Below are 6,637 nucleotides of genomic sequence, written 5' to 3'. Positions count from 1 at the left end.
CTGGCAAATTGGATTAAAAAACAAAGCCCAACAGGAGACTCATTTCATAGGCAAGATGTCCATAGACGGAAGGGGAAAGGATGAGAAGAAACATATCATTCACATGGTTCACATAAACAAACAAGGATTTCTATCCTCATATCAGATAAAATGGACTTCCAGCCAAAATTAATCGGAAGAAACAAAGAATACTATTTTATACTGCTTAAAGGAATTATATATCAATAAGACTTAACATTAATAAATATTCCCCAAACAATGGAGGACCTATGTACATCAAACAAAACCTTCTCAATTACAAGAAGAAAATAGACCATAACACAAAAATACTGAGTGACTTTAAACACACTCACCACTGGAGAGATCCTCCTAACAAAAACTAAACAAATAAAATATAGAACTAAATAATACAATCAATAATTTAGACTTACAGACATATATAGAATATTCATCCATCAGTGATTAAATATACTTTCTTCTCAGCAGCACATGGATCCTTCTCTATAACAGACCATGTGTTATACCAGAAAATAATTCTTAGAAAAGACCAAAAAAAAAAAAAAAACTAGAGATAATACCTTGCATTCTATCAGATGATAATAGAATGAAATTAGAAATCAATGATAAAATAAAAAATAGAAGCTACTCTAACACATGGAAACTAAATAGCATGCTATGGAATGACTAATGGGCAGCAGAAAAAATCAGGGATGAAATTAAAAAATACTTAGAGGTAAATGAGAATAGCAACACAAAAATATCAAAATTTCTGGAACACTTTAAAGGCAGATCTAAGAGGAAAATTCATTGCATCAAGGTCATTTATTAAAAGAATAGAAAATAGCCAAAGAAATAACCTAACATTATAGTTTAAAGTTCTTGAAAAAGAAGAACATAACACCACCAAAAGCACTACAAGACAGGAAATAATTAAAATCAGGCTGAAGTCAATGAAATTGAAACAAAAGGAACAATTCAAAAAACTGACAACACAAAAAGTTGTTTCTTTCAAAAAATTTTAAAAAATTGATAAACACTTTGCTATGCTAATGAAGAGAAAAGAGAGAAAACTCAAATTGCTAAAATTTGTGATGAAAAAGGAAATATCACAACAGACAGTATTGAATACAGAAGATAATCAGAAACTATTTTGAAAATTTATACTCCAGTAATATAGAAAATGCTGAAGACATTATAAAATTTCTAGAGACATATGACTTACTCAAACTGAATCAGGAGGATATACAAATTTAAACAGATCAATTTCAAGCTATGAAATAGAAGACACCATTAAAACCTACCAACTAAGAAAATCCCAGAATCAGATGAATTTTCAGCCAAGTTCTATAAGACCTTCAATGAAGAATTAACACCAATACTCCTCAAATTATTCCATGAAATAGACATGCAGGAACCTAACCAAACTCATTTGATGAAGCTAGTATCACCCAGATACCAAAATGAGACAAAGACATATCAAGGAAAGAAAACTTCAGATAAATGTCCCTCATGAACATTGAAGCAAAAATTCTCAATAAAATGCAGCAAATCACATGCAAAAACATATTTAAAAAATAGTGCAGTAAGATTAAGTGGGGTTAATCTGAAGGATGCAAGGTTGACTCAACATGCAAAATTTTAAAAAAAATCCATCATATCAATAGACTTAAAGACAAGAATCATATGATTATCTCAATAGATGCATAAAAGAGATTTGACAAAATACAGTATCCCTTCATGTTTAAAACACTAGAAAAACAAGGGATGGTATATACCTTAACATTGCTAAACCCAAAGATAACATCATCCTAAATGGAGAAGAATTGAAAGCATTCCCTCTAAAACCTGGAATAAGACAAGTATGCCCTCTTTCACCACTTCTATTCAACATAGTTCTGGAAACTCTAGCCAGAGCAATTAGAAGAAAGAAATTAAAGGGATATAATTAGGAAAACTCAAACTATCCCTATTTACCACCAACATGATTCTATATTTAGAAACCCCCCCAAAAAAAAATTCCTCCAGGAAATGTCTAGAACTCACAAATGAATTCAGCAAAGTAGTAGGATACAAAAATATCACCAATAAATCAAATAGATTCTTATGCATCAGTGATGAATCCACTGAAAGAGAAATTAGGAAAACTATTCCATTTACAATAGCCTAAAAAGAAAACTTGGTAATAAATCTAAAGAGGTGAAATACCTCCATAATGAAAACTGCAGAGTCCTAGAGAAGAAAATTGAAGAAGACCTTAGAAAATAGAACAATTTCCCATGCTTTTGTATAGGCAGAATTAACATGGTCAAAATGGCCAGACTATCCAAAGCACTATACAAATTTAGTGTAATTCCTATTAAAATATCAATGACATTTTTTATAGAAAAAAAAGTCATGAAATTCATCTAGAAAAATACTCTTAAAAATACCCAGAATAGCCAAAGCAATCCTTAGCAAAAAGAAAAAAAAAAGTGAAGCAGGAGGCATCACAATACCTGACCTTAAATAATACTACAGAGCTGTAGAAACAAAAATGGCATAGTACTGGCATCAAATATGACACATACACCAATGCTACAAAATAGAAGACACAGAGAAAAACCCACATAAATACAGTTATCTCATACTAGACAAAGATGCAAAAAACATACAATGGAGAAAAGATAGCCTCTTCAACAAATTGTGCTGGGAAAACTAGAAATCCATATGTAGCAAAATGAAATTAAACCCCTTTCTCTGATATTCAAAGTGGATCAAATACTTAGGCACTAGAACAGAGACTCTGCACCTAATAGGACAAAATGTAGGTCCCCATGGACTTCATGTCAGCTTCGGACATGAATTCCTTAACAAAATTCCTAAAGCACAAGAAACAAAATCAAGAATCAATTAATGGGATGGAATCAAAATAGAAAGCCTCTTCAAAGAAAAGGAAACCATCAAAAATGTAAACAGACAGCCTACAGAATTAGAAAAAAAAATACTTCACTACATGCACCTCAGATAGAGCATTAATCTCCAAGATATATAAAGCACTCAAAAAACTTAACTGTGGGAGGCCGCCTGCCCATGAGCAAAGTATCCCCTCTCAGCCTTGAGTAAAGGGTGTGTCAGTCTGGCTTGGCAGGGCACGTGCTGTGGGAAGCAAGTGGCCTTCATCTTCACTCAGCAAAGAAATTTGCTTCAGCTCTAGACTTGAGCATTACCCAGTGGGATTGGGCAACCCCCCTTGAAACCTTATCCCTTGCCTTATTTGGTGAAGAATATTCTATCAAAAATCCTTTGTCTTCTTTTCCCTATAAATAATGGGATTCTGGGTGCACTCACTCTCTTGCTTTCCATTGTGGAAGAGGACCCTGAGGTCACAGAGCAGTCCCACCCTGGATCTGAAAAACTCATTTCCATGTGTTGTGTGATTTCTTCACGGTTTTCTTAGCTTAATGTTGAAGCCAGCTCTTTTGAACCCAGTTCATCTTGTCAGCATGGATCGCTGGAGAGACTCAACACTAAAAAAACAAATAACCCAACCAATAAATGGAACTGAACAGACACTTCACAGAAGAAGAGATACACTGATCAACAAATATATGAAAAAATGTTCACCATCTCTGGCAATTAGAGAAATGCAAATCAAAACTACACTCCATTTCACTATAGTCAGAATGGCGATCATCAAGAATATAGGCAACAATAAATGTTGGTTTTGGATGTGGGAGAAAAGATACACTCGTACATTACTTGTGAGACTGCAAATTGGTGCAACTACTATGAAAGCAGTACAGAAACTCCTGAGAAAACTTGGAATGGAATCCCAATTTGACTCAGACTTCCCACTCCTAGTTTTATACCCAAAGGATTTAAAATCAGCATACTATGGTGACACAGCCAGATTAATGTTTATAGCAGCTCAATTCATATAGCTAAAGTATGGAACCAACCTAGATGACCTTCAACAGATGAATGGATAAACAAAATGTGGCATATATACGCAATGGAATACTACTCAGTCTTAAAGAAGAATAAAATTATGGCATTTGCCATAAATGGATGAAACTGGAGAATATTATGCTAAGCAAAATAAGCCAATCCCAAAGAACAATAGCCCAAAAGTTTTTTCTGATATGCAGATGCTAATTCACAATGTGTGTGTGGGTGGCAGAGCTATTTTGGAGTAGACAGAGGAGAGTAAAGGGAGGGGAGGGGAAAACGGGGTAGCAATGATAGTAGAATGAATCAGACATTATTGCCCTATGTGCATATATGAGTACATGACCAGTGTGATCCTATATCATGTACAACCATAAGAATGAGAAATTATACTCCATTTACGTGTGGTGTGTCAAAATGCATGTATAACTAATTAGAACAGATAAAAAATATATTTAAAATAAATAAATAAATAAGAGCAATAATGCATTTGGGTACACAATCTCTGCTAATAAACCTCTAGCTAGGGAGTAGATATGAGAAAAGTAAATAGGAAACATTTTTCAACAGCCAATGTCAGTTAATACCTGTTCTCATTCCCAAACTTGAATATTGGTGCTGAGAAGATACCAAACACCATTTTATGAATCTCTTGTCACAGAAGTACTTTAGCAACCTTTTAAGCATCATTGGAAACACCAGAAGGTAGAATGCCACCAGCCTCAGTGCTATGTGGACTTCAGAAACAGCAATAGTGGAAACAATTTGAAGTCTGTCTGCTAGAAGACAGCAAGCAAACATTTTCTAAATGACTTGTTTCAGTAGAAGCACGTGGGAGGCAAGTCTGGAATTGTTTATTTATTTGAAAATAAAATGCATGTATTGAGTCATAGGATGTGCCTATGATTTTTACATTGTTTAAATCTCTAGTTTGACTAATGAGGAGCCCTGGAGAGCATTTCTACCATCCCTGACTCAGTGCATGTTTATTACACATCTTAAGTGAATTCAAGCAAACCTATGAACCACTATCCTCTTAACCATTGGAAGCCAGACTCCTGGAAGCTCTCAGACTTCATTGTAAAATGCAGAGCAAGAGCCATCCAAGTCTAAATCTAGGCAAACTCCCCATATCAGACAGAATTGTGTCCATGGTGACCATGTGATGTGTTCCACAGAGGCTAGGTAGTCATTGCTATTTTTTCAAGGACATTTCCTTTGCTCCATATCTATATCATGTCCTTACCCTGGTAAATATCTCCAACTCAGACAGAGAGTTGCTGGCTTTTACTTTCAATAGCCAGTTCATCTCCAAGAATAGGGAGAAGAGGCATTCATTAGAATCATGCATATTCCTTAGGAGGCCATGTGAACCACGGGATCCCAAGTGCTAAACAAAGAGAATGCAAGCTGGAAGAGTTACTGCAGTTTCTCTAAACTGCCCTCTGGTCTGGAACACACCTAAACTTCAATATCTCTCTAGCTTCTTACTGCTGTTGGAATCATGTTCTGCACCAAAAGGAGCCTAATCTTTACCCACATATTTTTCAAGCCCCAACGTTAATTTTGCAGTGTTCAGAAAATACAGACTCAATTACCCTGTGGGCTTTGTTAAACCTAATTTAGAGCCCTAAAATTACATCTTATTCAGAATTTGCCCCTTCAGGCCCTTTAGATATTCTTAATACCCTGTCCAATTGAATCCTCTAATGGAAGAGTTAATAGGCTTATACGTTTTGAAAGAAATTTTGCCACAGGGAGTCCACTACAGTGACTTAATTTTTCCCCAGAATGGTGCCTTACTCATTTCACTATTTTTAAAATAATGTTCTTATAAATCACACTGGTCATCTTTGCCTTTTATTAGGAAACTGAAATGTGCTGGTAACCCCTAGTCATGATAGAGTAGAAAATAACCATGTTTTCCACCTAAATGCCTTCAGTGAATCCATGCAAAAAGTTAAAATCTGGAAGCTATTTCTTTTGTATTATGCCACAGTCACAAGTTGATTTTTAGAGTTAATTTTCTCTTGAAGTTTCATTATCATAGATTTAAAACTAGAAACCTTGATCATAGCTAAAATGCAAAATGCCTAGGAGAAGGAGCACATCATTCCTATGAATTTTATTTTAACGTTTTGTAAGAGCAGAGAGAATTTTCTGGAAATGAATAAGGAGAGTATGTGAAGACAAAGGGTACAGAAGAAGGAAGCTTTTCATATTGAAGTTGTTACTTTTAAATTTATTTTGAGAAGGACGTTAAATATGAAAGGAGGGGCTGGGGTGTAGCTTGATTGTAGAATGTTTGCCTAGCATGCACGGGACTCTGAGTTTATCTGTGTATCAGATGGATACCTGAAACGAAGTCTGTTTGATTTTTCTTTGTCTTAAATATTTAGAAATATCTAAAAATATATTTCAGAGGGATAAATAAAAGGAGAAACATTAGCGATAGAGAAGCTTCCAGTCATTGTGGCCAGGAGCAAGCTTCCAGTCATTGTGGCCAGGAGCCAAATCTGCTTGTAGTAGCTCTGTTTCCCATCCAGGAAAAGTATAAGGTGGATAGGTTGGGGAGTGTTGAAATGTTATAGATGTTAAAAGTAGACACCAGACATTTATTTTCTGGTGCTACATCAGTTGCTAACATTGTTGCTATTCCTGTCTCCCTGCCTTCTTTCTCTAAGAGGCTGGAAAGTGACTGGGACACTTT

This window comes from Marmota monax, unplaced genomic scaffold (assembly GCF_021218885.2).
Source record: "Marmota monax isolate L192 unplaced genomic scaffold, Marmota_monax_Labrador192_F-V1.1 WCK01_AAM20220418_F8-fsc00355, whole genome shotgun sequence".
Lineage (NCBI taxonomy): Eukaryota > Metazoa > Chordata > Mammalia > Rodentia > Sciuridae > Marmota > Marmota monax.
The sequence above is the reverse complement of the archived record's forward strand: the minus strand, read 5'-3'. Positions refer to the sequence as shown.